Here is a 14375-nt window from a genome sequence, read left to right on the forward strand (position 1 = left end):
CAGCCCAGACGCGTCTGGGCTGTCCACTGCCCGCGTGCTCCGGGGCTTTGCTCTGCTTTGCTCCCCGTCCCCCTGGTCCGCAGACCAGGGGGACGGGGAGCAAAGCGGCGGAACACGCGGGCAGCGGGCAGCCCAGACGCGTCTGGGCTGTCCGCTGCCCGCGTGCTCCAGGGCTTTGCTCTGCTTTGCTCCCCATCCCTCTGGTCTGACCTGGGCTGTCCGCTGCCCGCGTGTTCCGCCGCTTTGCTTCCTCTCCCTGGTCTGCTGGAGACCAGGGAGAGAACCTCGTTCGTAACTGCGGATCCGACATAAGTCGGATCCGTGTAACTCGGGGACTGCCTGTACTTACTTTCTCAGCTGTGTGTGAGATACAACTTTTAAATAGCAAAACAAAGGAATAGGTTCCCTTATCCTACAATACCATTTCTACAACATACACAGCCTCAGTACATGGTGCTTATGATAGGCAAATAGAAAACATATTTTAAGAACCTCTTTGTTGAACTATTGGCAATGCATCAATGTGACACCTTATTCTGCAGCTCAGTGCAAAAGATTCCACGAGCTAAAAGGAATTTTCTGGGTAGTGACTACTTCTTGCCTTGATAGAAACAGCCATTGCTGTAGCAAATCCATGACTATGGTGCTTTTCTTCAGACATCAGATTTGCCCGATTGTCTCTTGAGATCAAAAGACAGATTTCCATTTAGAGTGGAGCAGAGGGAATAGCAAGCATCTAAACTAATCTTAAGTTTGAGGCTTGGAACAAGGAGGTGGAGGGGGTAGAGAGGAAGGAAGAGACTTGAGGAGGTGGGTGTGAGTGTACAATTTTCCCCTTTTCTTGGCTTAAAAATGTAAGTATAGCAGCAGCCACACGTTAGACATCGTTCTTGAGTGGCTTTCCTTTAAAAAGGAGCTGATTATGTGAGCTGTGCAACTAAAAATAGGTACCATCGGACAAAGCAAAAAAAAGCTTCCCCAGCTGTATTTTATAATCTGGATATTTTCATAAAATTCATACTAGTGTACAATGCCCACCTTGGCACTAGTAAGCAAGAATGATGCCCAGAGAAGGCAGGAATCACCCTTCCTAGAGAGGAGAAATAAAAGTAAAAATGTTATGGAGAAGGTTATACATTTACTAGTGAGACAAATGAGCATTTATCACAGAACATTTTGTGATTTTGATTTTTTTGCTTATAAATTCTCATGTTTTTGTTCATCAGGGCACATATATACTTGGTATATATGTAAATTGGATATAGCATGTTTTCCTTTCTTTCCTTTTTTTGTGGTGTTTTATGCATTTGAATATGGTAGGATTTCCAAAATAAATGTTTCTTAAATTGCTAGTGACATATATGTGATTCTAAAGAGAATGGGTATTACTACACTTTACAGTTTTTCTGTTAAGACTTTGGGTTGTTTTTACTAGGCATTTAAATTACAAGTTGTTGTTTTTTTAATCTCAGGAGCCTGTTAAACTCTGAGCAGACCCAGAGTACTAAGATAAGAATGAAAATAATCTCTTATACCACAAATTGACTTCCCTCTTTGTAGTCTTAGACACTGTTTCCAGCTGCTTTCAGTCTTTTAAATCGTTGAAAGCTTTCCTAATCCTCATGTAGGCAGTCTTTCTGTGTTATACCTCCCTCCCCTTTTTGCTGATTGGTGAGGCTATTTCATGGCCTAATTCAGCCAACTACTACATATCTGAGCAGTGATTTGAAATAAGAGCAAGGCGGACAGTTGCCTCACTACTCCTGACTTTTAATAGGCTAGAAGAAAGGTTGCGAAACTTGACATTGTCTTAGAAAGAGTCCCCACAGCAAAAGATAAAGGAAAATGAGAGACTGAAACTTAGCAGCTTGTTTGTACTGGAAAACTGCTGATGGATTTTTGTTTTTACTTTGAAATCACACTGTAAGTTTGAATTCAGACTGTTTCCTGCTGGATGGATAATGGAATTCTAAACATGAGGCAGGTAAGGAACGTGCTGCAGAGCACTTAGAGATCTGTAAAAGGAGTGAGGGAGTTGGGTTGGTTTTGTAAATATTTGCTTTGTTGAACTAGCTAGCATTTTCAGAAATCTTTGCAGAGTTTAGGTTTTTAGCCTGAAGATCCTTTTATGTAGAAATTAATTTAAAAAATAACCAAAGGATTTTTTTTGACTAATTTTGATCTTATTGGTAGTCAGTGATGTCATGCCATTCATTGTGTGATTCAGTTTCCTAAAGGGCATGAAAGCTGTTTGTAGAATATGTAAATCAATTCCAATTTGCTATGGCTTAAATACATTGTGTGGACTTTCTCACAACCTTGTTTGTGACATGTAGGATAGGAATGTGATGTGTTTATAAATGTGGAGGTGCCAGTGTACCATGGGTGTGATTTATTAACCATGCACATCAACTGGGATTCAATTGCCACTACTTTAATTTTTCAGTAGCTTTAAAGCAGCTTTCTGTTTTCAAAAATATTGCAGAAAAGAACCTAGAAAACCAATGATTATTCAAATATGATTACTTTTTTAATGGACAAAAGCAGCTGTCTTCTAATTCCGAAAGTGAAAGGTCACAATTAGATAACATTTTGATACTATACTGTTTGTAGATTTGCAATTAAAATATGCAGTTAGAAGAACCTGAGAGAGTACAGAGCACTGGCAGATGTATGTCTCAGTCACACAGAAGAGCTTTACTCTGAATTAAAGACCCTTGAAAATCAACATCCTAAAATCAATACTTTTGTTTTATGAGTAGTCACTGTATGAAAGTCAGGCTCTGAGAAAAATATTCTTGTTCTTTGTGAGAGTCATAGTCTATTCATGCAGCTGTCTGATATCAGTAGGACTTGGGGTAGGCAGGAGAGAGGAAGAGAGGGTAGAAGCAGAAGTGGAGTTTGCACCTGCAGTGCAAAATGGAACATTTGTGTTTTTACCCCCTTTTTGAAAACAAGATGGAAGCATAATCATGTACTGTAGACCATTTTGCAACATGTGGAGGAAAAGCAGGTTTTTTTGCAAGTGTGCAAAAACCTGCTTTTTTTTTTAAACCACATTAAGATTGTTAGGGGGTTGTAGGGAGTTCTTGTCACAGTAGAGTGCCAATGGAAACTAAAGTTTACCTTGTGCATTGCTTGAGTTCAATTAGTCCTTTATTGATGTGATCAGCAGACAGCATTGTCACCACAAAGGGGAACCTTACTAAAGGGAGGTGTCAAAGAGGATCAGAAGAAAGTTGGGAGATCTCAGGTCATAAGAAAATAAAACACAAACTTTGCTACCATCAGATGAATGTTGCCTATCTGGGATGCTTCCCTTTGAAGCATATGATTGTAAAGTATGTGTCTGTATGCGTCAATAAGTAAGAAGAGGAAAATAAACCAAGAAGGGAGAAAGTGAGAAAATATAAAGAACTATAGTTCTTCAGTGACTCCCCAATAAAAGGTAAATGAGAGGGATAGATTTAGCATTAGGATATTTTTGGCTCCTTATAATATCCATTATCCTTCAACAGAACTCCTCCTTTTTCCACTTCCTATGTCAGCAGTATCTCCTGAGATGTTGCACCCCTAAAGCTGGGAATATGGGTCTAATCTCTCCCCCTCCCCCCCCATATTCAGCAGTTTTAAATTGCTACAACACTCTTAATATCAATGGCGTTACTCCTGTTTTCCCCCCTCTGTATTTGAGAGGAGAACCAGATCCAATAGAGCAGTCCCTTGACCGGCGTAAATTGTCATAGCTGCATAATGGAGCAACTACAGCACTTAAAGATCTGCCCCTGTATGTTTAGACATGTATTTTAGTGTAAGATTTCCTAACTTGGTTGACTTCACTTCACCCCATGCACAGTTCTGAAGTTTCTACCAGTTTTCAGTTGTTTGTGTGTGAAATATTTCAGCTTGGCAGAGAGAGAAGTCTGTGTTTACTACGAGTTCTAGCCGAACAAAAGCCAGTGACCTAATAGTCTGGAGTTGAAGGGACTAATCGTGCATATGTTGACAGAGATCAAACAGACTCTTTGCATTTTTAAAATGATGTTAAGCCTCCAAATGTGATGACCGAAGTACAGTACAAAGGAAGAAAGGAAATATTCAGGAACTGATGTGCCATGAAATCAGAGGCATGAGATGCTTAGGAACCACTTCTGATTTTATTTTAAAATTTGTGAAGAGAATGAGTGCTCAGGAAAAGACGTGCCTTTTATATCTGCTAGCCAGTTTGTTGTCATCGTTATAGTATAGTTTGGATTTGCAGGGTTAACTATCAAACAAATCTGTGTGTCATCACATTCAAATGAAATTGTATATTGTGCTGATGAATGATCTTTGCCCACAGAATATACAGCATACAGATACTGAACAAGAGTGCATAGGCTCAAAATAGTGCAATGCAGCTACCTATCCTAGCAGAAGAACAGAAATTACCCACAGAAATGTAATATGCTGCCTGTTGGGCTGATAAGATTCAACCTGCTTTACAACTGTGCCAGGCCAACAGTCTCTAGCGGGACATCATTGGTTAGTTGTATGGAATGCTGTGCTAAGATTCGTAAATGAGACAGGTAAAAAGAAGTAGCCTTTCATTAGGAGGTAATTTAAAACCTGTGCAAGAGCTGTCTCGGTTCTGTCTGATATAAATAATAACCTAACTGAAACTTCTGTAATGTGAAGTTTCCACATAACTGCTGGGCACATCACATCTTTGAAAGCAGGTTAGTAATTTTGAAGCTGGAAAATGTCAGGCCTCCGATCAAAAATACATTCTTAGGAAGTGGAATTGTGTAGTTTCTAACATGATAGCCAAAAAAACAAGGTACCACAAAACAAATCTTCAGCTTCACAATGGATATTGAAATTTTCATCTGCCGAATCTCTGACCAGCTCACTACTTGGGAAAAGAGGTCAAAAGAGTAAGAACTCTCAAAGATCAGAAGTTTAGATAAGAATAGAGCTGTATCAGAGAGGGCTAAGATTTATTGAGGCCACTGTGGCTGTATGCAGTTGGCTTGCTTGTGTTTTTGGTATTTACTTTAAAACTGGAGAGGGCAGTATGGTATCTGTTTTAAGTTCCCCAAATGGATTTTATAGAAAGTAGATTTTTTTTTAAATATTCAAACCCATTTTCAAACTCCATTTTTTCCCACAACAAATAATATCCTCGAACATTCTAAATCATATTGCAGTACATAGGAATTCTGTGAAAGCAGATATAAGTCTTTTTTTCCCCACCCATTCAAGTCAATGGCACTTTTCCCATCGACTTCGATCAGGGCAGGACTGGGCCCAAAGTCTTATAAAAGCATCCTATAAGACATGCAATTTGCTAATGGATCATAATTAACCTAATTAAAAGTGAAGATAAGATCTGTAAGGCACAGAGGCTATGTCAATTCTTATTTATCATAGCTGTAGTCATATAGCTTGTATAGTATATGATTCATATGGTGCTTACATACTGAATAGAATTTTAGTCAATAACACATGTAAAATATAAAATCATCCTTCTATACAGATGTTTAGCTTTTTAGCATGTGGTTTCTATTTCCTATTTTCGTTAGTGCACCTTTTTAATTCTTAGATTTCTTAGCAAGGAATAAATTATCTCCTTGTCCTGAAATATTGTAATCATAAGACTTGGTTTAGGAAGTGCTGCTTAGAATGCCATGCTGTCTTTTTAAAAAAAATTAAGGGCTGTCTTGTCTGGAATGAGAATTTTTATCTCCGAGAGTGCTGTTTTTGTGTGACATGTATAATAAAGAAAACAAGTGTATGGAATCTGTAGACTGAGTTTGTATCATTTAATTAGTAGCTGGACATTACCCCGTAGGAAGTCTGGCAAGGTTTTTGTGTGTGTGTATGTGTATGTTGTCTGCTTTCTTTGATCACTTGTGTGGTAAATAGACATGCAGAGTAACTATGGCAACATGTGCTGTAGGTTTGTGGGAACAGAAGGGATTCAATCACTGGACAAAGGCCAGTTTGTTAGAATAGTTGGTTATGATCAGAAAAAGGTGTCACCAAACAGGACATTTAAAAACATAAGTTTTGAAAAACTCATATGTCTTTTACTAATTGGAAAATAACATTTACTTTTGTAGCTATGAAAGATCATGCCATGTTCAAGGGTGGATCTGGAGAAGGGAAACAAGAAAAAAATCTGAGTATAAAATGATGCTATGTGATTACTATGCAGTATATGTCTTTTGTAAAACTGCCTTTGAACCAAATGCACATATTAGGGCAGGCATTAAACGTTTTAAAAATAAATCTTTAAATATTTAAACTAGTCAGTGGTTTGTGTATTACAGCAGGAAACTGGCCTTCTACAGTGTCTAAAAACAAGTCTTTGTAAAACCAGTGATCAAGATACTGTACTTATTTCAGTTACCTACCTGTAGAGGTCAGACTTGAAGTTCACAAAAACTTTACATGATAGAATTTAAACCAGAGTTAAAACAGTAAACATTCCAGAGCAGACTTCTTTATTAACTTTATACTGAATTAATTAATTATCATTTTATAAATAGCATATGATTAAATAGTCTGGTGTGCATAATCAGCTTGGAATAAATAAAAAAGGAACCTTCTCCCCTATCTTTAACAGAACCAAACCTAAACCTTTTATTGGGTTCTAAATTATTTAGTGTATATCTCTCTCACTAATCCCCAACAGGCCTTCTACCTTTGATGAAATGCATCTCAGGTTCTCAGAATGTCTGGCATTCTTTGCTGGGCTAACTGCTGACTTCCAATCTAACAAATTCCAGGGCTTCTGGGGGATCAAGGGTGGGGGCAGTGCATTCTGGACTGCTTCTAACCTGGGGAAGCCTTTGCACTCAGTTCAAAACAGTTCCAGACCTTAGAGCCCATCAACAGAATAGCTCCAAAGGTAAGGAGTCTGCTGGAGGGTGGTCAGAGATACTCTTTGGGACTGAGAAATTAGTAAATGCTCAGGGGATTTGTTGAAGCTCAGCAGAGTTGAAAGATGGAATCAGGGAGAAGAATCAAGTGGGGTGGGAGGAAGTGGGGTGGGAGGAAATGAGGCAGGGAAGCAGAGGCTAGTAAGAGAGAAACAGAGGGGACATACACAAATGTGATAAAGGTTTGAATACACACCAGAATGGTCAGGGCTTATATGAGCTGAACTTCCAAACCTTTTAGGGTTTCCCATCCGCTAGTCCACCTTTTGCAGCATAATTTTTTTTCTGTACATTTGTGGCATTTAGTGCTTATCCTGTTTCTGTAAAAAGTTATTGAACATCATTGAGATCTCAAGCCTGTAATATGAAGTCTATCCTGTATGGAACTTAAAGATGCCAAAACAGTTTGCTTAATCTCAGTTTGATCCGATTTTTATAGTAAAAATAACTCTTAGTATTTCAAAGCGATAATTCGCTGCCACTTCGTAGATATTTATTGTTACTATACCATCTTATGGGGATATGGATGGAAAGATGTACAGGCAGTCCCCGGGTTACGTACAAGATAGGGACTGTAGGTTTGTTCTTAAGTTGAATTTGTATGTAAGTCGGAACTGGTACATATTGTAGGGGAAACTCTAGCCAAACATTTTTTTTAGTTTTGGATAGCATAGGGAAAGGTTAACTCCCCTCTAATGTTTGTTTTGCTGTCTGTTCCCCTGTTCAGAAGATTTCACATCTATTTCTGTCCCTGTGACAAACTCAGGACTAAAAGAGTAACTCATCAAATACCAAACAGCTCTGCACCATGCTTTGAGCTAATAGCTTTATTTCCACACACCACCCAGGGTTCTAGGAGGAGGGTCCTTTTTTTGCTAACACAATGAGGCCAGCACTTTGTTTGTTTTGGTGGAGTCTTTGTTTGCCCAGGGAGCCCAGCATGTATAGGGGGAGGAGGGGCGGAGAGGCTGCTTTTGTCTGCTGTCCCGCAGCCTGTTGCTCAGGGGAGGGGGCAGCCTGTTGCTGGCAGGGGGAGAGGGGGGAGGCGTGCAGGATGCGAGGCCGCGGGGGGGGGGGCAGCGGGCGTGGGGAGGCACTTTTCCTCTGCCCGGCAGCTCTGCGGGATCCCTGTCCCTGTGGCCAGCTGCTGCAGGCAGAGGCCAGTTGGAGCCGGCCGAAGAGGAGGAGAAGGTGGATTCTAGGACCCAGGTGAGCGAGCCCCGGGGACGCTGCTGCGCTCCGGGAGCCCGGCATGTATAGGGGGAGGAGGGGCAGAGAGGCTGCTTTTGTCTGTTCAGCAGCCTGTTGCTCAGGGGAGGGGGCAGCCTGTTGCTGGCAGGGGGGTGGGGGGGGCAGCGGGCGTGGGGAGGCACTTTTCCTCTGCCCGGCAGCTCTGCGGGACCCCAGTCGGAGCCGGCCCGAGGAGGAGGAGGATCCTAGGACCCAGGTGAACGAGCCCCGGGAATGCTGCTGCGCATGTGTGGGGTTGCCTCACCCCGTTCGTATCTAGGGATCCGACGTAAGTCGGATCCACGTAAGTCGGGGACTGCCTGTACAAGTGAAATATAACACTTGCTGGTGTGTTTATTTGGTCCTGCAATATGATTAGATTTTTTTTTATAACATAAATGTTAATATGTCCAGGTCTAAAAAACATTTTGAAAAGTACTAAAATGATTAAAAGAAACTTAGGGTTCTACTCCTAGCTCAGTGGGACTGAGAAAATACAGAGGGTTTGGTATCAATTTTTATTTGAACAAAGAGGACTATAATGAAAATGTTTTGCCACCGTAATACATGTCTGAACTATCAAGTTGTATTATAATATATTTTATCACTGCTATAAGGAGTCGGTACTTGACAGTCCATTACACTTCACTTATTTTGGGGGGAAAAGAGGATGAATTTTTTGCATTTGTACAAGAGGACTGACAATTGTTCTCTGGGCACTTAACTTTCAGTGGCGCATTGAGCATGAGCTATAGGGAAGTTATAGTTCTGTATTCTCCATGTATTCATCTTGTCCGTGTCACAGGCTCAGCCAGAGCAGCTGCTATGGAGCTGAACGAGCCACTTCTCTCTTGACATTCTCAAAACCGAATTCAAAGTTTCTGTTAATTCTCATACTTGGCTGGCTGCAGAAGGGTAACCAGTGAAAGTTTCTCAGGTGGCATTGCATGCAACTATCAGCACAGCACCAAAATGATTCTCACAATGTCCATATGACAACACGTGTAAAGTTTTCTACATGTGTAAGTGTAACCCTTCTGCTAGGTGCCGATGTCACCCACAAGGGCTGGGTTTAATCTGTCTGTCTAAAATAAATAAATCTATGGCTCTAGCTCTCACCCTGAGATGTGTTCCTGCTTTTGGATCTGGGAAATAGACCTCCCTGTTCATCTTTGCAGGTGATCTTTCCCCACTGAAAAGCACTCTTGAATTCTTGGGCATTCAGCACCACCAGCACTTTTTAAAAATTTTGGTGTGAGTGGCAAGGGGAAAAAAATCACAATAGCCACATAGATATCTATATACAGTAATGTGAGCATAACCTAATCAGTGTTTCAGGCGTATGACCGCTTCCACAGATCCAATGTATTATTAGCCCAGATGGTTGATGTTTGGAACTCTTACCCATGAAGCAATTACCCACTCACCTGAATCCCATTCATGGGGCCAACAAGAGTGGTAATCAGAGGAACATCAAGGGATGGCTCCACTCTGCCTGTCATCTCCAGTCCGGAGAAGTCTGCACCATTGGGTCCTGCTCCAGTGTGGAGCCATCTGATCCATTAATATCAGAACATTGTCAGGCTTGACAGGTAGTGATCAACAGTTTGATGTCCAGTTGGCAGCCAGTATCAAGTAGGGTGCCTAAGGGTTCAACATCTTCATTAATGATCTGAATGAGAGGATGGACCCTCTACAAGTTTGCAGATGACACTAAGCTAGGGGTGAGAGGCAGATATACTGGAGGGTAGGGATAGAGTCCAGAGTGACCTAGACAAATTGGAGGATTAGGCCAAGAGGAATCTAATGATTTCACCTAGTACAAGTGCGAGTCCTGCACTTAGGAAAGAAGAATCCAATGTATTGCTACAGATTGGAGACCAACTCGCTAAGCTACAGTTCTGCAGAAAATGATATGGGGTTTATAATGGACTAGAACCTGGGTATGAATCAGCTGTGCACCCTTGTTGCTAACAAGGCTAATGGTATGTTCGGCTGCATTAGTAGGAACACTGCCTGCAGATCAAGGGAAGTGATTATTCCCTTCTATTTGGCACTGGTGAGGCCACACCATGAGTATTGTGACCAGTTTGCCCCTCCCCCACCCACAAGAAAGTATGTGGACAAACTGGAGAGAGTCCAATGGAGGCAATAAAATGACTGGGAGCTGGAGTGCATGATTTATCAGTAGGGTCGCCGGTTGTCCAGTATGATACAGGACAGTCCGGTATTTGCACTCTTTGTCCGGTAAAAAAAAATCAGAATACTGGACATGTGCAATGAATTTTTCGGCTGCTCACCAGTCGGAAGCCTGGTGCAGGCAAGGGGAGTGGCTGGAATGTGTGGCCGTGATTGGCACTGGGAGCCTGTGATTGCGCAGAAGCCTGGCGGGGGCGGGGGCAGGGCCTGGGACTCCCAACCACTCTCCACACTCCTGCTAAGCTTCTGAAGTGCCCAGAGTGGTGATCATGGCCCCACTTACCAGTTGGAATCACAGCTCTGGGTGCTTATTATCCCGTGTTCCTTTTTTTTTTGTGCTCGGCCAAAAAATATCACGACTGGTATTTTTTGGGAGACCATCTGTCAACCCTACTTATCAGGAGAAGCTGAGGGAACTGGGCTTTTTCAGTCTGAAGAAGAAACGAATGATGGGGGATTTGATAGCAGCATTTAGGGTTGCAGGTGTCTGGTATTGGCCTGGACACTGTATCAGCAGCCTCTCCGGTTTAAAAAAAACCCAGAAAATACTGGACATGTAAAATGTCCAGTATTTTTTGTTTGTCTCAGATGGAAAGCCACTTGGGACATTCCTCCCCTGGTGCATCTGGTGGGGGGAGTGAGGAGTGTGGAGCGCTAGGATTTAAAGGCGCAGTGATCCTGTGTGTGTGTGTGTGTGTGTGTGTGCACGCGCGCGCTTTCCTCAACAACTTTGGTCCTCTGTGTTTTGTTTTGTTTTGTTTCTTTGCTCAGCCAATTTTTTCCAAGCTATGTTTGGTATTTTTTGAGAAAGTATCTGGCAACCCTAGCAGTGTTCAACTACCTAAAGGGAGGTTCCGAAAAAGATGGAGCCAGGCTGTTCTCAGTGGTGGCAGATGACAGAACAAGAAGCAATGGTCTCAAATTACAGTGAGGAAGGCTTAGGTTGGATATTAGAAAAAAGTATTAAATGAGGAGGCTGGTGAAGCCCTGGAATGGATTACTTAGGGAGATGATGGAGGTTTATAAAGCCCAGCTTGACAAATCCCTGGATGGGATGATTTAGTTCAGGTTGGTTCTGCTTTGAGCAGGGAGCACTAGATGGCCTCGTGAGGTCTCTTCCTACCCTAATCTTTTATGATTCTATGATCGATTTTTATAGCTATGGTGAACTCAGTCCTATTCCACCCTTGGCTGAAAGGGCACTGTAAAGTTAGTGCTGCAAAATCTTTATTGTAGGTGAGCACTTTTTTTTGCTCGGTGAAGCTTTGGAATGCTACATGTTTACCTATACTATTCATTCTGCATCTTGACTATTGACACTTTGATTTCCAAACTTTGAGTCAAAATTTTCAAAGTGTGTGTTTTGACTTTGAGCCTGGTCCACTGAAGTAGATGAGAGTTTTATCTCTGATTTCAGTTGCACAGGATCAGTGCTGTGATATTTTATTGGTGTGGTTCATTGATGCGTAGCACTTGATTAATTGCACAGTAGATGTTTGTGTAAATGATTCCAACTCTTGCAAAATCTGATGTGCATTTTGAATGTTGTATTTCGGGATTCTTTTCTTTTCTAAAAATAATGACTACGTCTAGACTGGCCCCTATTCCGAAATAGCCATGCTAATTTCCAACTTTGGAATAGGGAAATCCGCGGGGGATTAAAATATCCCCCGCGGGATTTAAATAAACATGTCCGCCGCTTTTTTTCCGGCTTGGGGAAAAGCCGGAAAAAAGCGTCTAGATTGGCGCGATCCTCCGGAATAAAGCCCTTTTCCGGAGGATCTCTTATTCCTATTCCGAAATAGCCATGCTAATTTCCTGAAAGTAGGAATAAGAGATCCTCTGGAAAAGGGCTTTATTCCGGAGGATCGTGCCAGTCTAGATGCTTTTTTCTGGCTTTTCCCCAAGCCGGAAAAAAAGCGGCGGACATGTTTATTTAAATCCCGCGGGGGATATTTAAATTCCCCGCGGATTTCCCTATTCCAAAGTTGGAAATTAGCTTGGCTATTTCGGAATAGGGGCCGGTCTAGACATATGTGTATTCCCCATAATTATGTGTGTACCAGTTAATACCAACTCTGCTTCAAACCCACACACTATGCTTCAGCCATTCCTCTTTACATGCGCCTGCCTGGTGATCAGAGTACAATATAATCATTCATTGAAAAAAATATTACAAAGGAGACATTACAGTTATATTCTTAACAGAAAATGTTCTGACATTTTGACATTTATGTTGTCAGCTGCAATGTTGTATTGTAATAAATTTTAGTCTTCTGTAAGGGGAATAGAATCCCAGCTTTAATTGTATATTAATGACAGTTTTGCTTAGGGGAATTAGTATAAATCTTCTAATTAGATTAGGAAAAGAGAAGAGAAAAGCACTGACTTTTACTATCCTCATTGAGTTGAATTTTAAATATTTAAGCCAGGGGAATAGAGTCACTACATAATATGACTTGCTCCTGCATACACTTAAGCGCGTATGTAACTTTACACATGAGGTTGTTTTTATTAGTTTCTTTCAGTCTTTTCACCTGAAGAAAGCCATGGATGTGCTTAAAACATTTTCTAGATTGAGCCCTAATACTGTAAAGCATAATCACTCGATCTTTAAATAACATGGTCCAGATCCTCTGCTGATATAAATTGGCAGAGGTCATTGAAGCTTCACTGGTTTACATCACAAGTTTCATGGGAGAATGCTAAGTTCTACTGATTGGAAGAGTGAGAAAAGTTTAAAAAAAAACAAATCTCAGTGTCTCCCTTCTTTCTTCCTAAATTTTGTTGCAGAATATAAATCCAGAAAAACTGTGATTCAGAGACTAGTCTCCTGAACTACATATCCCATAATGAACCCACAGTCACGTTTCTCTCATGAGACATTAAGTAGTTTGGTTGGAGGGAAATCCATATTACATTATAGTCTTCTAGGGAGCTTGGTGCATAGAAGAGAATTGGGGATCTGAACAGCAAACCCTCACAAAGCAATGCACTGCTGTAAAATTTAATGTTTTGTTGAACTCTTTTTGAAATACAAAATATTCCAATTCAAGCTGACCTGGCCAGAAATGAAACATTCCAATTTGATTTCCCAATAGAAAATCAAAGTTTTCAGTGAAATTACCAACCAGCTTTAAATATCAAGTATAACCAGAGTTATAGTATTTCCAAAATATTCAGATAACACATGCTTCAGGTCATTAGGACCAGGAGGGCCCCCTGTCTTTTTTCAACAACTTTCACCTCACACCTGACACTCTCTATATCAAACACAAATCTTGCAGGCTATTTATCCATAAAGAATAACATGTAAGGTACCTACAGAAAGCCAGTAAAGGATCAAGATTCATAATGATTTTGAGATGTATTTGTGGGTAGAATTTACGGATCATGCTTTATTGACATGGGATAAAAGTTAGTCATCGGGGGATAGTATGTCTTCATGGCCCATTCAAGCAGTACTACAGTGTCACCCCTCCTTGATTAGCCAGTGACATAAAGCAAAGCTCAATCAACTTTGCAAGACTATTGATGGAAACCATCAAAGATAACCACAAACAATCAAAATCACTTGGAGGTAAAAAAAAAAAAAAAGCATTACAACTGACTCAGGATTGTCATGTCTGAGAATAGAGGCCAAAAATGATCCTATATATTAGAGTGGGAGAGGAAGACTATCTGCATCCTTTCAATGAGGAAGTATTTTGGGAAGTGGGGAGGTTTTTGTGAAGAATTCGGTCCTGGTTTCTGTAAAGCCATCCAGCTCTGCAACAGACTGATCTCTGAGGGAGATATATTCCTTTCCTAAAGTAGGTTATATATATATAGTAGCCCAATGTCTGTGACTCTGTAACGCTGAAATGCTGGCTGTTCCCTCTGGGGGGTGCTGTTGCCTCCCACTGTGGCGCTTGGCTGACTTCTGCACCGCTTAGCTGGGCCGCCGCGCAGTAGCAAGCAGCGCAAGCAGCTGTTTGGGGTCTGCGCTCCCCATGCGGCGGCCCAGCTGAGTGGTGCAGA

At 41.3% G+C, this 14375-nt stretch overlaps 1 protein-coding gene across 4 annotated transcripts in view; it reads left to right on the plus strand.

Moving 5' to 3' along the window:
- Window positions 1–14375, plus strand: part of MID1 (midline 1) — a 349991-nt gene that overhangs the window by 138282 nt on the left and 197334 nt on the right. The window contains exon 1 of one of the 4 annotated variants that reach the window (XM_006120182.4): window positions 1706–1984. The exons of 2 other annotated variants lie outside the window; for them this stretch is intronic. The gene's annotated coding sequence lies outside the window, so the exon portion shown is untranslated. Of the gene's footprint in view, window positions 1–1705; window positions 1985–14375 lie in introns of those variants that run through there. One more of the 4 variants, XM_006120189.4, reaches the window with a different exon arrangement.

The sequence above is a fragment of the Pelodiscus sinensis genome, chromosome 1 (assembly GCF_049634645.1).
Source record: "Pelodiscus sinensis isolate JC-2024 chromosome 1, ASM4963464v1, whole genome shotgun sequence".
Classification (NCBI taxonomy): Eukaryota; Metazoa; Chordata; order Testudines; family Trionychidae; genus Pelodiscus; species Pelodiscus sinensis.